General features: G+C 41.7%; 1 protein-coding gene across 2 annotated transcripts in view; it reads right to left on the reverse strand.

Moving 5' to 3' along the window:
• Daam1 (dishevelled associated activator of morphogenesis 1) overlaps nucleotides 1–17968 on the reverse strand; it is a 167395-nt gene extending 149427 nt beyond the window's left edge. Inside the window, exon 1 of one of the 2 annotated variants that reach the window (XM_013016835.1) lies at nucleotides 17863–17968. The gene's annotated coding sequence lies outside the window, so the exon portion shown is untranslated. The remainder of the gene's footprint in view (nucleotides 1–17862) is intronic. The other variant, XM_013016844.1, reaches the window with a different exon arrangement.
• Nucleotides 17969–20863: the final 2895 nt, after the last annotated feature.

Below are 20863 nucleotides of genomic sequence, written 5' to 3' on the forward strand. Positions count from 1 at the left end.
GAGTAGCTAGGATTACAGGTGTGAGCCACCAGCAAGCAGGAAAGTCCATGAGATTTTTTTTTTTTTTTTTTGGTCAGTCATGGGGCTTTAACTCTGGGCCTGAGCGTTGTCCCTCAGCTCTTCATCTCATTTGGCTAGCACTCTAACACTGTAGTCACAGCGCCACTTCCAGTTTTCCCATGGTTTATTGGAGATAAGAGTTTCACGGACTTTCCTGCCCGGACTGGCTTTGAACCACGATCCTCAGATCTCAGTAGCTAGGATTACAGGCGTGAGCCACTAGCACCCAGTGAAGTCTTCCACTTTTAAAAGTCAAAAACTATTGAAACTAAGAAGTTTGAGACCCTGCTGAATTAAAACTAATTCACAGCTCTTCAGAGTTAAGAACTGACTTGAGAAAAACACACAGTTAAAAGAGTAACTCCCGTCCACAGCAGACCAAAAAAATTTTGCCTAGTAACAATCCAAATGGTCTCCTTGACTGACAAGGACATTTACTTTCTTGCCATGTAAGACAGTAATCAATTCCTATAAGCCAGCACATTTATTTCAGCATTTCAGATAGGGATAGATGATAGAAGACAAATAGACAGATGTGTCTTATTCTTCAAATCCTCTTGTGAACTGGCCAAACATATTACTTGTCCCCTCATTAATCACTTAATTAAACAAAATTGTTGGCCTGTGCTTTGTAATTTTGGAAATCTCATTTTTAAACTCCTTAAAAAAAACTGTTTTGATGGAAGTGGTACTAGGTTTGAAGCTAGGGTCTTATACTACGCAGGCCATTTTTCACTCCAGTCCTTGTTGTGCAGATCATTATTGAAAGTGTCTCACTTCCTATCCATGGACATACCTGGACTATAATCCACCTATTTTTGGCTTCCTTGATGACAGGCACATGTCATCACACCTTGTTTCTTCTCTCAAGATGAGGTCTCTGACTTTTCTTCATGGGCTTGACTTGGAACAGCAATCCTCTTCTTACCACTTTTCCATGAAGCAAGGATGACAGGCTTGTACAACCACAAGTACATGTACTGGTTACAAAAGGATCTTGCAATATTTACACAGGTTGGCCTTAATAATCCTCCCATTTTCAGCCTCCCAAATAGCTAGGATTTATAGGTATAAGCCACTAGTGCCCAGCTGAATTCTTTTATTTTCCCCGTTGTGCCATTACTGGAGCTTGAACTTGGGGCCTCATGATCATACTAGGCTCTTTCACTCATGACTGGTGCTTTACCACTTGAGCCATGCCTCCACTTCCTCAGTTGAATTCTTAAGTGCCAGCTAAGTGGAAATAGAACAGATTCTGTATAGACGCCATAACACTGACAAAAATGAAAGAGGACTAATTAAATAATTAATCAAATTATGTTTAAAAACTTGTAAGCTATGCTGAGTCTTATGAATTGAACAAAATAAACACAACTCATCCTCTACTTTCACTCTGAGGTCTATATTCTGTCCAGTATTTATTATTTTCAGCTAAATGCATCTAGAAATAATACAAACTGAGTTGTCAAATTTCAAGAAATGAGACTTGAGTTCTAACTGACTCCTGGATTTACAGTGAGCCCTTTATAAATTGAGAACACTAAGTTGAAAGGCATCTAATACACTGCACCTACCAAGCACCATAGCTGAGCACACACAACAATGCAGAGGGTCCTGGGCTTCCTCTTGTGATGGTGAGGCTGTTTAGGGAACAAGGGTTCACTTTCTGTCAGCACTGACACAGAGTATCAAACTATGCATCACTAGCCTAGGAAAAGGTCCAAAAAAACTAAATCAAACCATAGTTAAATTAGGATTGTTCTCATTGGTTTTTCTTTAAAAAAAAAAATCATTATCCCTCCTCTAAGCAGTTTGATCTAATGATGTAGTTAGCAACTTGTATACTAATCTTCTCTCCTATTTATTTCAGCTATTTATTGGAGTAAGAGTGAAATAAGTGTTGGTATCTTGTTTTATGGATAAAGTATTTGCACTGCAAAAATGAAGTGCATTATCCAAATATATAAATATATATGTTTATATATGTCTATATATAATTATAAAATCACATTATATTGAAAGAGTCTGGGGGTAGGGAAATCTCTTCAGGTTCTCTTTTTTTTTTTTTTTTTGTCGGTCATGGGGCTTGAACTTTGGGCATGGGTGCTATCCCTGGGCTCTTCAGCTCAAGGCAAGCGCTCTACCAATTAAGCCACAGTGCCTCTTCTGGTTTTCTAGTGGTTTATTGGAGGTAAGAGTCTCACGGAGTTTCTTGCCCGAGCTGGCTTTGAACCACGACCCTGAGATCTCAGCCTCCTGAGTATCTAGGATTATAGGCATGAACCACCGGTGCCCGGCTATGTTCTCCATCTTTATACAGTGTAGAACACAGTTAAAAATCAAGTCTCTTGTGGATTGCCAGTGATTCATGCCTATATTCCTAGCTACTTAGGAGGCTGAGATCTAAGGATTATGGTTCCAAACCCACCTGGGCAAAAAAAAGGAAGTAGAGCTGGGGCTCAAGTGGTAGAACACCAGTCTTAAGTGAAAAAAGTTAAGGGACCATGCCAAGACCCTGAGTTCAGGCTCTCAGTTTAAGGCCCAGAACACATGCACACACACACACAAAACCAAGTCTCTCTCCTCGTATCTCTCAAGTTAGGCCTTGCATACAGGCACCCACACTCTTGAGGGTGCTCTGCAAACTCAGACACTCAGGCACTGCCAAATTAGATTCATCTAAAAGATGTTTTTGAGTTACTGATTACATTTTTTTTGTAGGTTGTGGGGCTTGAACTCAGGGCCTAGGCACTGTCCCTGAGCCTCTTTGTGCTCATGGCTAGTGGTCAACCACTTGAGCCATAGCACCATTTCCCATTTTTGAGTGGTTAATTGAAGATAAGAGTCTCATGGGAACTTTTCTGCCCAGGCTGGCTTCAAACTGTGATCCTCAGATCTCAGCCTCCTGAGTAGCTAAGATTATAGGCCTGAGCCATCAGGCCAAGCTACTGATTACATTTTTATATACTTTATGATAATATAAACATTTTCTAAAGTCTACAATGTTTCATTAGAAACCCAGCTTTTAAATATTCCTAATTATCTGCACAACACTGTTTATATAGGAAGCATAATTATGTAACTTTTCTAAAGTGCATTGTGTTCTAAGACAGAGTTCTTTCAGCAAGCTGCTTATGAGCCAAATCTAGCACCCTGTGGTTACCAACTGTCATACCCATCTGTATACAGATGGTCTAGGGCACTTCTGCCCTGCCAGGGCAGAGTTAAACAGTTGCCGAGGACAGCATAGCCAGAAAGCCTAAAATATTTACTAGCTGGTCCTACACAGAAGAAGTTTCCATCCTCCACTCTAAGTTATTATGCCTCCCTTATTGCAAGCCAGAGTTAGCTTTTCTTCCAAAGATGAAATTTAACTACTCTCTTCTTCCAACAATTAAGTTATTCTCTGAAAACTACACAAGTGCTTTTAAAAATAGAATACTCTTATGCTGAGAATTTAGAATATCTATCATGTCCTTTGAGGACAAAGAACGTATCTTTGGAAAGCCTAAAAATGCAAAATAACTAGTAAAGTCCCATTCTATTTTAGAAGTCTGATTACTGGGGCTGGGAAGGTGGCTCAGTGGTAGAGCACTTGCCTTGCGTGCATGAGGCCTTGGGTTCGATTCCTCAGCACCACATAAGCAGAAAAAGCTGGAAGTGGCGCTGTGGTAGAGCACTAGCCTTGAGCTGAAGAGCTGAGGGACAGCACTGACCAAAAAAAGAAGAAGTCTGATTATTTTCCAAAACTCAAAACTGGAGTACATTCTATATTTGTCTCTACAAGCATTGTCTCAGATTTCGTACTCAGAATTTAAAGAGAATAAATGGCAGAAAACATGCAAAAAAAAAAAAAAAACTGGAGTACATGTCCGCTTTACAGTTTTTTCAGCCAGGAGCCAGTAGCTCATGCCTGTAATGCTATGATCCTGAGATCTGAAGATCATAGTTCCAAGTCAGCTCCAGCAAGAAACACTGTGAGACTCTTATCACCAATTAACTTGCAAAAAGCTAGAACTGGTAGAGCACTAGCTTTGAATGAAAAAGCGAAGTGTGCCAAGTTCAAACCTAGAACGGACACAAAAGAAAAAGAAAAAAAATTTTCAAGGACGGAAAATCTATTCAACAAAAACACATAGTTTAAAGATCTGGGCAAATCTAAATCTGTATGTATGCATTTATTTATTATTTTGTGTGCTGGAGAAAACAGTCAAAATGAAGCGTGAGTGTGGCATGGAATGTGGGTGGCCTCTAAAAGCTAAAAGCAGTCCTTAGCCTACCTAGAAAGGTCTTTGGCTCTTTATCTCAAGGAAGTAAATTGCCAACAACCAGTGAGTTGTAGCAGTTCCTGAGTCCCCACATGAGAACAGCAGCTTTGTGCTTAGATTTTGTATTTTAGCTGGTAAGAGACTGAGCAGAGAATTCACCCAGAATATCCAGACTTCTGATGGACTGAGTTTGTGGTAAGTTACCATGCAGCAATAAAACCAAATATGCTTAGATAACATCTTTAAATAACACTACATATATTGAGACCTATTTTTTTTTGCACATAGGTATCTAGTCCCACTGGCAACAAATAAGTACTTACACACTCAGCAATGTAACTTTTAAAGCAGTGTTTTGCAAAGGATCCTGAATCCAAATGTGAGAAACTTTTAGCTACATAATGTTGAGAATGAAGTATTTCTTATCCAACACACACAGCTTTACAGGAAAGAGTTCATACTTGAATGCTTTTTATAGAGTAAAGGTTTCTGTAGCACAAAAACCCTGGAAAATAATCAAATGGAACAAGTTTAGAGCAAATAGTGACTAAGCCAACTGCATCACCAATATTGCAGTGTATCATAATATTAAGTATAAAGAAAACGGCTTTTAGACTCTAGTATCCTAGCTCATGATTAGAAGATATAAGAAAAATATGGCCAGGTCTCACAACACAAATTTCCTTTTTCATGCCAGTACTGGCTCTTGCACTCAAGGCCTGGGCACTGTCCCCTAGCTTGTTCACTCAAAACTGGCACACTACCATTTGTGACACAGCTCTACTCCCAGCTTTCTGGTGGTTAACTGGAGATCATAGTCTCACAAACTTTCCTAGCATGGCTGGCTTCAAATTACAATCCTCAGATCTCAGCCTCCTGGGTAGCTAAGATTACAGGTGTGAGTCATGAGCACCTGGCCACAAAATTTCTTTATAACCAATTCTCTATATTTCAGGTAATATTTTTTAAATGACAACTATTTTTTGTCCATTTTCTGTATCTACTTAGGGGAAAATAAAGCTGTATGTAAAATAACTAATGAGAAAATAATCTCTCAGGCATAAAAGAATCTCTTTCTGAAGTTCTACTTAGTCTGATTATTTTTAGCCTTTCTAAAAATAACTTTAAGATTATATTATATAAATGTATTCATATAAACAGTATGTAACTTATAAAGTATTACTCCTATAACCAGAACATTTTCATCAGCCCCTCCCCTCCCAAGAATCTTCCTATTCCATCTTTTTTCTCTGGGTACTAACAACTGAACCAGGGATTTGAACATTCTCAACAAGTACTTTCTATATAACTTGATTTATCATTGTAGCCCTTAATCTTTTTTTTCCTTTTCCTTTGTTTCTGAGACAGGGTCTTGCCACTCTCGTTGCCTAGGCCAACCTCAAACTTTTGATCCTCCTGTGTCTACTTCCTGATTAACTAAGATTATACGAGTGCTCACTATTTTCCACTTATTTTGTCTTTTTTAACTGTCATTTTCTTTTCCTTCAGTAGCATGGCAGATTAACAAATTTCTTGAAACTTGTTCCTAAAACCTTGGCCATCCAAGACTGAAAAGTAGCAGTTAAAGAACAAAAGAAGGAAAAAAAAAGAACTAAGGGTAGACAATTTAACCATAACCATAATACTGAAGAAAAAAACTGATTAGGGGATTAATATTGTCTTCTGCAACTGTAGAAACTGTAAAAACTCCTTTGTAAAAATGGAGATGCTCCAAAAAAGCAAAACATGAAACCACTTGCAGTAGAAGTGGAAAGCCTTTCATTGAGGAGACGCCTTTCTATTACACAAATAATTTGCTTATTTCAGATGCCAAAGAAAGATGATCTGAGCTTGACTAAGTAGAATAAGACATCTGTACTCCCAAGGAAAAAGAGGGAAATGATGTTTTATGTTCTCTAAGCAGATAAAACAGTATTCTGAAATGTCTGCACCCAAAAAAATAAAAAATGTTTTTACATGGCAAATGGACAAATGAATGACATTTAGTGTGTTGCTTCCATGCACTATAGTATATTCCACAAATTACTCTGTGTATTTTTCCTAAAAAAACAGTCACTTCATTGCTTCTGCTATGCTTGCTAAAAATTTGAGCTTGATGTTCTAGCTATCTTGGGCCAAGCATGGCGGCCCCCACCATGATACTAAGGAGGCAGAGGCAGGAGAACTGCGGTCTGAAGTTGGCTCAGGCAAAAGCATGACACTATCTCAAAAACAAACTATGACTGGGTGCATGGCTCGAGTGGTAGAACACCAGGCTAGCAAATACAAGGCCCTGAGTTCAATCTCTAGTACCACCACAGAGAAAAGGAGAAGGGAGAAAAAAGAAGAGGGGGGGATGAAGGGGAGAGGAAGGGAAAGGAAGGAAGGAAAGGGAAAGAAGTGGCAAAAGGGCTAGGGATGTGGCACCTGCCCTGCCTAGCAAGCACGAAGATCAATGTCCAGTACTGCCCAAATAAGGCATTTTATTCTATTCTCCTCTTTGGGTTTTCACTGTGCCAAAATCAAGGTTCTCTGTGGAAATATGTGGCGCTAGTGGCACGTGGCACAGACCCTGGAAGCAAACAGCAAACAAACCCATTCTACCTTTACAAACCCAAGGCAAATCTGACAGGAAGCTCAGAGTGAGAGTTAGCTGTGCAATGACCTACATCCTTTTCTGCAAAAAGACTAAGAGACTCTTCCCCTTGCTTTTTATCCCAAGGAAGATCGCAGCATTGAGAATTTGGGATTAGGTAATTCTCTAGCTTTCTCTTTGAAATTACAGATTAAAATGTACTTGAATTCCTCCTAGGGAGGCATCTTCTGGAAAGAGCAACCTAGAGGTTTTCCAGTTAAACCAGTCAAAACATCGTAAAACTTCAAGCTGATTGGAAATACTGGGTCCAGTGGATTGGTATACACTATCTCATATCTAAAAGATCCTTTCACAAGTTCAAAATTCAAAAATAAACAAATATTCACACAAAATGGGGGAAAGAAAACAAAAGTGAACATTTACAACTCTATCCAAGATCTTTTAGTTTTCCTATAATTTCAGACTTCTGAAATGTCAGAATCACATTGGAGGAGGGGTGAGAATTTTCATGAGGCCCCAGCATACCAAATCAACATCCCTAGGCACTTCTTTCTTAAATGTAGCGTAGAAAATCCTGATATCCATCCAGTATAGGAAACCAAAAGAGCAGATAGAGCAGCCAGAGAAAGGTAGTAGAACCCCTCAAGGCCCCATTTCTAAGAAATTTTGGGTTATATTTTAACTGCAGCTGATTCCCAAAGCACTGTCTTTGCACCAGTTGTGTCAGAGAAATAAAGAACTTGGATAGGTTAATTAAAACCTTAAAACGTGTTCACTAGGTATACTGATGAATAAGTAAGTTTGATCATTGCCAAAACTCAAGTTTAAAAGACATTTTTGTTTGGAAAAGGAAAAAAATTAAAATGGAACATCACGCTGTTAATCCTTTTCAGAGCTCTTCCCGCAGTGCAGATCTGAGATAAGCTGTCATTTTGAAAGCATATTGCTTTTTTTTTTCTTTAAGCATTTGGGCCTTTGGCAATAATGACAGAGTTGGTCTTTCCTTTCCCTGAAGCCTCAGCCTCCTTGCCCAGAGATAACATTACTGACCTACCAACCCAGACCAGGGGCTTCAAAGCTGTTTACCCACTAACTCTGGTGGGCTTACCCCAACGCAGCATCAGTGTCTCACATGGTCCCCTGTTGTGACCAAGGACATGTCCTTAAAATGTGGCTGGCCTCCCAGGCTGCAGTCATGGAAGAATGAAGAAGTGACCCCAAAGGGCCTAATCCACTGACCTTTACTTTGCTCTAACCAACTGCCCAAATAAATAAAAACAGCAGGGTAGTTCAGTTTCCCAAATGAAATCCAATTTACCCCTAGATATGCAAGCCTGGTTTAATGTTTAAAGTTCTCAGGCCATCTAAAATCTGTCACCTGGCTCTCAACCAGGGCAACACGGCCCCCAGGGAACATTTGGCAAAGTCTGGTGGAGTTTGGGGGTTGCTACAAGGGGAGTGAAACCCCGGAGGCTGCTAACCATCCTACAGTTCACAACATAGCCCCACACAACAGAATTATCTGCTCCCAAATTTCGATCGTGCTGAGGTTGAGAAACCCAGGATTAGAACAAGAATGGGTCAGGTTGCCAGTGCCCTGCTAGGTAAACCTTTGCAGAGATTTTCATTCTATTTATTTTGGTTTAAAATAAGAATTATGCACTCAATGCCTTCAAAGACCAAAAAAATAAAGCCCTATCACACAAACTAAGTGGCTGTGCATGTGGCACAGGGTGTGGTGAGATCTGTGACAAATCAGTATAAATGCTCACTAAAACCGTTCTATTTAAAATAAAAATAACAGTATTCCGGCCAAACAAAACATGTCTGGGCTACATGCAGCATGTGGTGATCACTACTAGTGATGAAATGCTAAAAAGTTTACCAAGTTTAAACAGAATGGAATAACCACCAGAAGACACTGACTAGCTCCAGCTAAGACCAGGGTTTAGGGTCCATTGTAGCAGGAGCCAAGTCTGGAAAATCTGAATGGGAAAAACAGTTTCCTCCACTGATCTCCATTTAGATAAAACCAATGGATCAACACTACACAAAGTCATGTGTGTAGGTTATTTCACTATTTGAACGTGATGCTACTCTCTTAAATTTTTTGCTTTTACTCAGAAGATGTCTTATAATATGTATACTTACTTTGCTTTGGAGGTAAGCAAAAAAGAACCCAGGAAGTTAAAAGGAATCACCACAATTACCCAAATCTAAACCTAAAATTAACTGCCTTGTTTGGTTTGTTTTTCCCTCTATACCGGCCCCACAGGTAACAAGATTCCATTGAAGATACCAAACTTACATGGTTAAACTCTTTCCCAATCATAAGTGGCAGAATATCTACTTAGCAGATATGAGTCTGGCATTCAATCTCCAACTGACAAAGAAAAAGAAATCTCCTTCCCATCCAACATTAGCATGGAAGGAAGGTTAAGTACCCTAGCCCTCATATCAGATCAGGCTATAGACAAGAAAGCCAAATCAGCAAATGGAAACGTAAGAAGGAGGAAATCCCGATTTGAGTATTCCTGTGTGTATGCATGCTTTCTGTAGGAGGAATTTTTGGCCTGAAGAGACAGTATAAACAAAGGCAATCCAGAGGGAAACAAATGATAAGATAAATGAAACCCAATAACTACCTCTGTCTTCCCTTCCACATACTTCAACTTCTTGCATACAAAAAATATCCTGAGCCAGGGAGAAATAATACATGAGGTACAACCTCTCTGCTAGCAGTCAGTTACTTACCCTGTTCTATGTCAAAATGTTAAGGGGAGAAGTCCTTCTTTCCAAGGTCAGTGGTGGTGGCACCTTGAATCCAGAACCTGGTTAATGTGGCAACTAAAGACAGTCAGGGTGATCTGCCCCCAGGAAGGCCCTGAGATCATAACTAGCAAACTGCAGCCCAGGAAGTATAATGGGCTTAGGAATGGATAAAAGGTCATTTCAATCACAACATGAGAAGAAATTGAGTCAAATGAAAATTTATATGTGGTTTTCTTTCATTTTTAAGCAACCCTTTAAGGAGAAACTATCATAGGCAAAGCAGTTTCTTACCACAGTTCCTAGAACTTATGGAGTTAGAAGTTGTACTCACTCATAGATGCTCAAGGCCTAAATGGGTCCTAAGAGTTTTTCTAGTGCAACTGAGGCACTATTCCTGATTGCAAAAATACAAAATTAAAAGCAAGCTTGTTCATTTAAACCTCTGAAAACACTGTTGTCAGTCTCAGTCACTGGCTTAAGTGTCAAGCATTTATCTGTTCTTTACCCTTTTGACACTTAGTTCAAATTACTACTGGTCAAGAATCTAATGCAAACTTGATTGCCACACAAATGGGACTGGAGAAAAATAGAAATGTTTTGTTGTTTCTTTTATCACCATCATCCAAATTAAATACAGTAAAGGCATAGTAATATTGGATTAACTATAATGACATTTTTGCAACTTTAAAATGCAAAAAACATAAATGGTTTTATAAAGTAACTAAATGATTGCCTGGAATAGAAGTATACAACATTTTCTGTATCTACAGTTTCACCAGCCTTTAAGAGTAGAGAATTCAAGAAGATCCTTCAAATGGTTTAAGTTACTTACTTCCTTTCCTTTAGTTCCTTACAATAAGCTTTGTAATAAATTCTGAGGACTTGGAAGGAGACCTAATCTAACTTTTCTGTTACAGAACATCAGGTTGTAACTTAACCCACGTCGAGACATTTCGCTGCTTTGCTTTGACCAATCTCAATGAAAAAGAAATACATTTAAGCCAAGATACAAATGAACAAGCTATCTCATTTGGTAAATAACACTGATCACCATTCCCCTCAGATGAAAAATCTGAGCTTTATGGGAAAGTAAAGCCAAAATATTCAGCTATTCCTCCAAGAAAGAAGAAAGATGAAGACTATGGGCATTGGAAAAGTTTTAGAACGCTGTCCCTAGTTCTGACCCAGTCTTTGAAATAGGACAGTTATCAGAGGCATGTAATTCCTTGGCCATCCACTAGCAAAGCCTTGCCTCTAGTTTATAGGGTCTGGAGAAACTAAGACACTTAGTGGTTCACTTATGTCACTCTTATTCCCCAACCTGTAATTGTTATGCAGAACCGACATATCCACAATGTACTATCTAGTCCTTTTTTGAAAGCCAAAAATATGATGAGCTTGGTAACTGATTGTTACATACATACATATACATTACATACACATAATTCTAAGCTTAAAAATGTAATTTGTGACTCCAAAACAAAGTGAAGCTATCCTGGGTGCTTCACCTGGTTTGTAAGTTACTAATAAGCCAATCCTAACAAATCAGCCAGAATATAAGAGCCTGTCTCAAAAAAAAAAAAAAAAAAGAGATGGCCATCTGTATTACCCTAACAATGCCCAAAGCTAGAATCTAGGCTACCTAGTTTTATGAGTCTAAATTCAAAAAGTCTATCAAAGCTGGGCAATGTTTGCCAGCTGCACTGCGGGTATTTTCTTCAGAAATGAAAAGAACAAAGACCAGTTTAATAGGTGACCCTAATTGTGTTCCTGGCAGAAATACACTTAACTTTAAACTCCAATCCTAGTGCAATTTATAGAACAGAATGAGTTCAGGTTATTGCTAAAGGTGAATGACATACTTAGGAAGTATAACATGAATGAGGGGGGGTGGGGAGGAACTTCTGAAATCAACGACTATAGAATGAATATTAGGTCTGAGTAGCCTAATGACTAACAAGCTTTTTATTTACATTTTCCCTTCCTAACAATATGCCATTAAGGCACAGATTTCTTATTATATCCCTAATTTAGCCAGTGTCTGTTTTATCCAACAGTCTTCACCAAACATTGTCAAAGTGGCACAATATTCAATGTTTTTGCCAAAAGGAAAGGATTTATTCTAAGTCAGGAAATCACACCAACAACACTGGAAATTGACCTTGCTTCCCTAGTTTTCCACCTTTAATTCACAATGGTAGCCATGGGTTAACAAGAATTATAATTGCTTATCTGACACCAAATGTGCTGCATTGTAATAAGGAAAGTTTCTCTTTTGAGGCAGAAAGGTAGAAAAGGTCATTTTAATATCTAAAGACATCCAGTATCAGATTACATTCTTATTGCTTAATTTTTATTAATTTCTTTCCTAAAGAACTTTTATAATTTACGTGAAAAGGAAGGAAAAGAGATATTGTAGGTCCTTAACAAGTATACAGGCTTCTGTACACAAGGAGTCGACCTAAAAAAAAGGGTCTCAACAAATACAGTCCATAGCAGGACGGACTTAGAGATGAAATATAAGGGCATGTCCTTTTTCAAATAGATTGGATAATATCTTTCACACCGCAAAAAGAAGAGAGTTCAAAAGTTTCATCACTCAAAAACAACATTTCTAATCACATATAATATTTTTCTTCCAGAAAAGCAGATTCTTAAGAACTCATTAAGAGGCAATTTTATGGAGCTGGGAAGGTGGCTCAGTGGTAGAGCGCTTGCCTTGCATGCATGAGGCCCTGGGTTCGATTCCTCAGCACCACATAAGCAGAAAAAAAAAGCCGGAAGTGGTGCTGGGGCTCACGTGGTAGAGTGCTAGCCTTGAGCTGAAGAGCTGAGGGACAGCACCCAGGTCCAGAGTTCAGGCCCTCGACCAGACCTCCTCCCCCCCCCAAAAAAAGAGGCAATTTTACTTTCAATCAACCCAACACATAATGAACTAGCACTGCCTTAGAATTGAGAGATGCAAAGGAAGGAATGGGTCCCCCAAGACAAAATGGATAGGAAAAAAGTAACACACAGGAGAACTGAAGGCCAGGCAAAAGAGTGGTGTGGACAGACCCAGACTACCTGGATCCCTGATCTCCTCTGGTACTTGCAGACTGAGTGATCTCAGACTCTCCTATTCATCCATTTCTGTAAAATGGTGATAATATGTGGCCCCCACATTTGTATAAGGAATCAATGACGCAGGCCAATGAGATAAGCACTGTCCTGTGGTTGGGGAAGAGCTCTAAGGAGGAAGTTGGGTGAAAACTGAGGGATCAAGCAGGAAAGTCTTTCTGGACACTCCAGCATCTTAGCTGGATCTGAAAGCACAAGAATTTAGAGTCAGGAGTGCTGTAGTGCAGATTCCAGATGAGAGGAGCCACTGCAATAGGAAGTCAGAGAGAGGCAAAAGCCAGCTTAACTATCAGTGAGGAAACTAAGCTTCACCAGAGCGGAGGGTGAATTTACTTACCCCAGATTAACTGGGTTGGGAGGGCTGGGAGGTTTCTGGACACATGCTGCTACGTTCCTGTCCTCAAGTCATTTCTAAACACTAAATTCAAACTCTGAAATCAGCTCTGATCTTTTCTCCTGGAATAGTGGAAAAGACACCCAAAAAATTCTTACAGGAAGAATCTGCTGGAATAGGTCACCAAAATCAACTTGCTTCTTATCTTCACTTTCCATTTCAGTGGGGTACTAATAAGGTGGTCCCTCAGGTACAATGGCATACTAATGAGGTGGTCACTCCAAGAGAGGGTGCATGATAAAACACATCCATCCTTCAATTTCTGTTTCTATCAGCAGCCTGGGCCATGGTAAGTAATACAACCTCCATGAAAGACTGTGCACTTGCTAAGTAAACATAACTTCATAATAGCCTGCTTCAGCATGCTCTGCCAATCAGACTTACTCCCATCCACACACCACAACATGTTCTTAAATAGTACCTGTGCAATCAGCCTCTAAACTTCTGAGCTGTCAGAGAAACCACTAAAAACAGATGTATTTGATATAGATTTTAACCTAGAAGGTTTCTTCCATTACCAAGTAAGAAATTGTTAATACCAGAGTAAGTGACAAGTTTACATTGTTCATTAAAAGAGGAAAAATTATTTTCATTTTTTCTGAAATCTCCGATAAAGAAGACAAGTTTGCTAACCAAAGTTGGTACAGTTGCTTTACTTCATAATTGTTTTGTTGTGTCTGTATGTATGGGTGCACATGCACACACACATGAACCTGGGCTTGCACATTATCATTTAGATTTTTCACTCGGGACTAATGAGTGCTCTGCCACTTGAGCAACAGCTCCTCTTCCTGCATTTTTGCTGCATAACTTGAGAAAAGTGTCTCATGGACATTCCTGTCCCAGATGGCTTCACTTCAAACCTTCAAACACATCAAACCTTCAACATTCAGCCTCTCAAGTAGCTAGGATTACAGGCATGAGCTACAAGCACCAGTCCGTGTTAACTGCACTTTAGACTTAACACTGGAAAACAACAGAGCACACCTCAAAACCAGGGACAGCCCCACAGCAGTGACAAGCTCCACTGATCTTTCCTGAGCCAAATACTTACTGCCCTCAGTAGTACCAAACTTTGTTAGAAAAGCTTATTTCCTTTATCCAACAGCTGTAACTTTTAAGAGTTTTCACACAAGAACTCAAGATTCTCAAGCCAAATCTATAACCAAAATACACAGATGAAACACTTTCAGTCTTCACCATCTTGTTTGTAAACATGGTATTTGTTCTAAGAACCACAGTACAAACTAAAAGCAGCCTTTTAAACAAAAGTAGCTCAAATAAAACCACACACAGACACTCATTCTTAACACCAGAACTATTCAAAGAAAGCCAGGATTCAAATTCCACCAAAGGATGTGATCTACCACGCCCCTTCACTGTGACACTTCCCACTAATTTACACTTTTGAAACCTCACAGAAACTGCTGGTGGTAACAAGATGTTACGAATATTAGACAAATGTTCCTCCCTCCTATCAGCTAGACTGGAACAACTGATCCTGTTGATAGAATAACTGCCTCACTTGAGAGGACTATTCTGATGCCAATGGCGGCCTGGTAAAAGCCTTAGTATTATCCCAGTCTCCTGTCATACACCTTCGTGTAATAAGTTAAAACCAAATAAAATAATAATAATAGTAATAATAAGTGTATGTGGGTGGGTGTATTCCAAAAGTAAATAACTATTAACTTATTTCAAGCACCTGCAAGACCTTTGAGTATTGGCTTATGACAAGAGTGAAAACACTTGGCAGAAAACCTGTAAGGGGGGAGAATATTAAAAAAATAACTATCAGAGAAAAGAATATAGACCTTGGGCATTCGTTCAGTTCTATACTTAGCACCTATTAAATAATTAAAGTCCCTCCAAATGGACAAACACTACTCTAAATGCTGCAAAACAGAAAACACAAAATAAAGACTCTGCCCTCAAAGAGTTTATAATCTAGTAGGGAATACAAGTGAACATTTTTCCCTTGATTATCAGTTCTAGGACAAAAATTAAAAAGTAAGAGACAATTTCTGGCCTTACTTCCTCATAGGGACACAGTCACCTACTTACGATGATGAGGTCAGTCACCTGGTACACAGCATTTCCCAAGCATTTGAAAGTATATGCACATGAATGTATATGCAATACACAGACAGACACATGCACACACTCCCTATGTGAAATAAAATGCAAGGAAAGAAACTCTTTGTAATTACACCTAATGTAATCAAGCTACAAATTCATCAAGACTCTCCAAGTCCCCAAACCCCCCAAAATTTGAAGACTAAAATATATTTAGAAGTCAGAGAGTGGCATAACAGTAGTAGCAATATAAAGTCTGAGCCAGTAGCGTCAATAGTAATACGACTGTCTGGCCCACTTTGACAAGAACCAAGCTATATTGTGATACAAGGGACCCTCAGAAATAATAGCACAATGTTACAATGTCAGAAAGCTCAGAACTCTCTGTTTAAGCCTTCATCCCCCGATTACTTTGGGGAGAATAGGAAGACAATGAGGCACAACATTTTATACCTACCATCAACTTTAGCTCTCTATGCCCCCCTCCCCATGCTACCAACGAGCCAGAGGTCCCAAAGGTAGAACAGGTTAACCTCGGAGCAGTATAGCTAGTAATTACAGAGCCAGAGTAGGACCAAGGCTCCTCCTAGTCCTGGTCATGTGTGTTTTACTTATAAGGAGTAGATCGTTCAGATGTTATGAAACCCACAAGGGATAGCAGTAACTTCCAAAAATTCAGGTATAGATTCTCCCCCTTCTGCCACCACTTCCAAGTAAAAGCACATAGGGCAAATTGGGACTCTTTGCTGGTGTCCAGGGAGCTCACTTTATGCAGTCTACTGCGAGTGTCATTTTAAGAAAGCAGAAAGCAGACTACAACACTACTAGGTTACGGGGGGGGGGAGGGGTTGGGGAGGAGGATGGACAGAGCCTGAAAGCGGAAAAGAAGCTGTTTTGAATTGTAACTTTCGGGAGTTTGCCTCAGGAAAAAAAAAAAAAAAAGCTCCGCTTTGGAAAGGGAGGTGGAGAGATGAGGTATTGGCAAAGTGAGAGTGAGAATGATCCAAGAACAGGGTCCAAGCTATTTACAAGAGAATGGGGAGCAGGGGGCTGGGGCTGGGACAGGGGTGAGGTGGGGAGAGCAGCTGGGCCGAGGGCGAACGTTTGACCACACCTACCGGCCACGCCCTCCCAGCTGCCCGCAGAGCCACGACGAATCGAAACAGCAGTGAGAACAGTTAAGATTCCGGAGGCAGCAGTCGCCATGGCAACCGGATTTGTCTTGCAGGCAAACTCGGCTTTCCATTCACTGGGTCGTGCTCAATCTCCAGGCACTACCAGTTCAATGAGAGCAAAACGGTCACGGGTGGCATTTGCTCTCCGTGGTCTCTCTGAGGTTGCCGTGGGGGAGGGGAAACGGAGCCCCGGAATCCACTCCTAAGCGCGCTAAACCACTTCGCGGGGAGGGGGTCGGGGTGGGGGGAGGGGGGAGGAGAGGAAGGAGGGTGGGTGTGCGGAACAGAACACCCCCCCCCAAACCCAAGCTGTGAGCAACTTGAGACCTTAACAGGGGTGGGTGAATGAGTGAGTAAACGAACGAAGGAAGGTCCTAGGAAAAAAAAAAAGAAAAGAAATAAAAATCTTGGGGACTTAAAAAGAGAGTGGTCAGCCCGGCCTCGCGCACGTCTCCAGGCAGAGGGCTAGCCGATCGCGCACAGTAGCAGGCTTTTGGCACCAGCTGGGTCAACCCGATTATCCAGCCCTCCTGGCCCCACAGCGAACCTTATCATTAGATTATCCGACATGCCCACCCCACCCCACCCCCCTCTTTAGGGGCAACCAACCGGGCGGGTGCTTCGCCCAGCCCCTTTGGCGAGCGAGTCCCGGCTTACAGGAACGACGGCGATGCGTCCGGAGAAGGACGCGGGCAGGAGCGCAGCCTCCCCCGGCCGCTGCCCGCCCGTCTACCTCGCTCCCTCCGCCAGGCCCGAGGTTCCCCCTTCCCTCGAGAAACCTTACGCTCAGGCTCTGCCTGAATTACTGCCACTCCCTCCCTTCCGAGTGGGGCGTGCAGCGAGGGTGTCAGGGATGGCGGGGCTCCGCTCCACCGGGGACACCGCGTCCCTCCTTCCCCGTCGCTGCCTCCGGGTCCTGCCTCTCGGCACCACCGGTCCAGGAGGAGCTCCCGACCGCAAGTGGCAGAGCTCACAGCCCCTCGCCGAGGTTACGATCCCCGGGAGCCTCCGACCGGGGGAGACGGCCGCCGCGAGCCGGGCGGCGAGGGGTCCCGGGCCGGCGCCCCCCGCGGTCCCCGCGCCTCGGGAAGAAAGGAGGGAGGGACCCGGGTTCTCCGAGGCGCCTTCCTCGGGGATCCCCTCGTTGGCCGCCGCGCTGCAGCCATTTTCCAAACCCTGGTTTGGCAGCTGGGAGCTGTCTGGGTGCCGTTCCCATCCAGACCCAACCTGAAGGACGAGTTTCGTATTTACCTACTGGCCCCGGAGCTCCGGGGAAGGCAGAGGGAGGGCGCGCCGCGAATCCGGAGCCGGGCCCGGGAAGGAGCACGCCCACCCCCGCGCCACCGCGCGGTGCCACCTAATGAATGAGCGTGGCGGGCGAGAACGGCGAGTCCCCCTTACCTGAGCAGCCCCTGCATGCTGGAAAGGCGGCTCTGGGCTCCGGGTACAATGGGATCCGGTTAAACAGTTTCCTTCGCAGCCGCTCGTAGGTTACCAACTCGCAGGTGACATCACCCTCTCCTCGCCTGATAGGATACAATGCGGCGCCCACTGCGCATGGACTCCCCGGCCCGGCCCACAGACTTCTGGGAGTTGTATGCCCAATCCCACCGGAGAAGGCTCACATAGCCTTGCTACCTGAACTCATGTGAACTACGCTTCCCGACATCACCCTCTTCCTCTCTGTCCCCGCCCTCCGGTCCCGCCCCCGATGGGACCCGCCCTCTTGTCTTGCAGGGCCAGCGGTGGTGGTTCCGAAGCTGGGCTGCGGACAGCACCAGCCAGAGGGAGGGGCGCCCTGCGGTCGTGCCCTCCGACTTGACCTTTATCCCCCGCCAGGAGAGCGGGCTCCTAGGTCTTCGGGGGGGTCCCGGGCTCTAGCGCACTGTCTAGGCATTTCTGCCCAATCCTACTCTCTTGGTCCCAGCTGGAAAGGATCGATTAAGCTTTTCTCTGCCTTGCCTCTGCAAAGCAGCTAATTCATGGCACCCGCAGGACTCACTGGTGTCTGGCTTAAATGCGGTCCTGGTAACCCCCATTCCCCCAAGAGGAGACTTTGTCAGCTGTGAAAAGAATCCTCGTGCTCGGTTCATTTAATCTTTTTTCTTCTTCTTTTCCTTTTCTCCACTTAACGGAGACCCCGTGACCAAGAAGAACGCGGGAAACAGCTTCGTGGGCTGAGCTGTCAGAATAACCAGAAGGTGTCACTAATAAAAAAAAAAATTAATGTGGTGTTATTGGCTAGAGAGACAGTCGCCACAAGGCTAGTCAGAAAGCCTGCTGGCTGCCGCTGCTGCTGCTGCAGAGATAATAGTATCGCGCGGCCATGCTTTTGTTCATCCCTGTAGCTCTCAACTCAGAAGATAGCATGCTTGTCTAAAGTTTTAGTAAATTATGTATATGGGTGTATTCTTAAATCCTCATTTTTCATGCTTTGATCTTTAAAATAAAAATTAACCTTAAAGCAAGCACCGTGCCCTTCAAGGACTCTCGTCATCTTAATACACTGAAATGTTTATTTAAAGGTAAGCAAAAGGTGTGTAACAAAACTCTGAACCTTCACAGAGATTTTGTTTTCTAATGGATGCAAGATTTTTAATCATTATCCTACAAATGTTAGAGATTATTATTCTTTTTAAAATCTAACATTGAAAGCAAATCTCCAGTTGTCATACACACACACACACACAAAACATTGTAAATATGATCATGCTATTTGGTGTGTCAATCAGAAGGTTCAGCTCACACACCCATTTTCACCAGCAAAATCTCTGTAAGAAACCAAGGTTGACATATCCAAACAACTCTCTACCTGATCTTTTGTAGAAATTGTCTCTCTTCTCATGTCATTCTTTTGCAGCACTTAGGTTCAAATGGGGGGAAGGGGAATGTTGAAATAGTTCATCTTTGGGGATGGAAAAAATGGATTTTTTAATTTCTGTTTTGTTTTTCTTTTCTGAGATGTTTTAGTGCTGAATTCTGGTTTTCTTTTAACAAACCTATTCTTTGTAAACCAGACCCATTGTACTTCACTGAAGGAGGATAACTGTGAATGTTACTCTTCCGAATGCTTATGTTTCAAATATTATCTTAAATGGAGAACAGACAATGCAAATGTTCCCTGAGCCATCAGATTAAGGGCACACAGTGATAACTCCAGCTAGTGGGTAGGCTTAATGCGTTGTACAGTTCATTGTGGGAAAATATTCAGAAAGAAACTCAACCTGGGATGATTCTAAAGACTCCCAATTTTATAACTGTGCAAAGCTTTTAGATGGAAATATAGTAAGTGAGCCTGAAATTTATTGCCACAATAAATTGAATCTTGCCTTTCTGTAAGACAGGACTTATCCTTGTAGCTAAAAGTATGGTATTGAGGCACACTTTAAGGAGTATTTTATAGGTGAAATCACCCTACAGCAAGTTCTCTTAGCATTTCGGCAATAAAGAAAAGGGTATGGTTTACCTAAAGAAAAACAAATTTTCATTCTAACGATATTATAATGTATGCCATGTAACAAAACTCCTCATATAAAAAACAGCATACACAATAGACTATAAGCACAGAAATGTGTCAATGTACACATGAGCTGTTTTTTTATATCTAATAAATATAAATATAGATAGTAAAAAGCACCATGTTTCAAAATGGTGTTTTGGGATTTTTATTGCTGTTGCTTTTTCTGTATGTAGTGATGGATTTGAACTGATCCCTGCACCATTTCTTTGGTAACCAAGGGAAACAAGATGGCTCTTTAGCATCAGAAATGCAGACTGCAGACCTGGAACCAGAGGAAGCTTAAATACTTCTATGAAGACAGAAAGGGACTTAGACTCTGTGTGTCTGGGTTTGGGTCACGCTTTCTCTCTCTCTCTCTCTCTCTCTCTCTCTCTCTCTCTCTCTTTCTCACACACAGACACACAGACACACACACAGACACATTCACACACATATGATATCTGTCACACAAAAACTCGTTTAATTTTTTACACACTTGTTGGAAAGCTTGTATTTCATTCCTTTTAGGTAACTGAGTCATCTCAGAAACTATAAAATAAAACACATATGCTGTCTCTGTCTAGCTTAATTTATATTCTCAGTCAAAAGGGTTTCTTTACTGTGTTTTTTTTCTTTTCCTTTTTGAACAACTGCTGCTGTTCTTATAAAAGGCCCTGCCTCATCCAATAATCATGGTCTATTAATTAGAAACCTGTGGGACGGTTGAGAATAGACTCTCTGTATGACTGGAGGGAGAAGCAGAGGCTCCTTAATGAGCACTTTGCTGAGCTTCTCAGAATAATCTCTCTCAGTTCTGATTGTAACGTTTTACTCTAGATATTGAGTTTGATTTATTTTTACTATATAGTTACCTGTTTGTTTACTTTTGAGACAATGCAGTTT

This window comes from Dipodomys ordii, unplaced genomic scaffold (genome assembly GCF_000151885.1).
Source record: "Dipodomys ordii isolate 6190 unplaced genomic scaffold, Dord_2.0 Scaffold2, whole genome shotgun sequence".
NCBI classification, from domain to species: Eukaryota; Metazoa; Chordata; class Mammalia; order Rodentia; family Heteromyidae; genus Dipodomys; species Dipodomys ordii.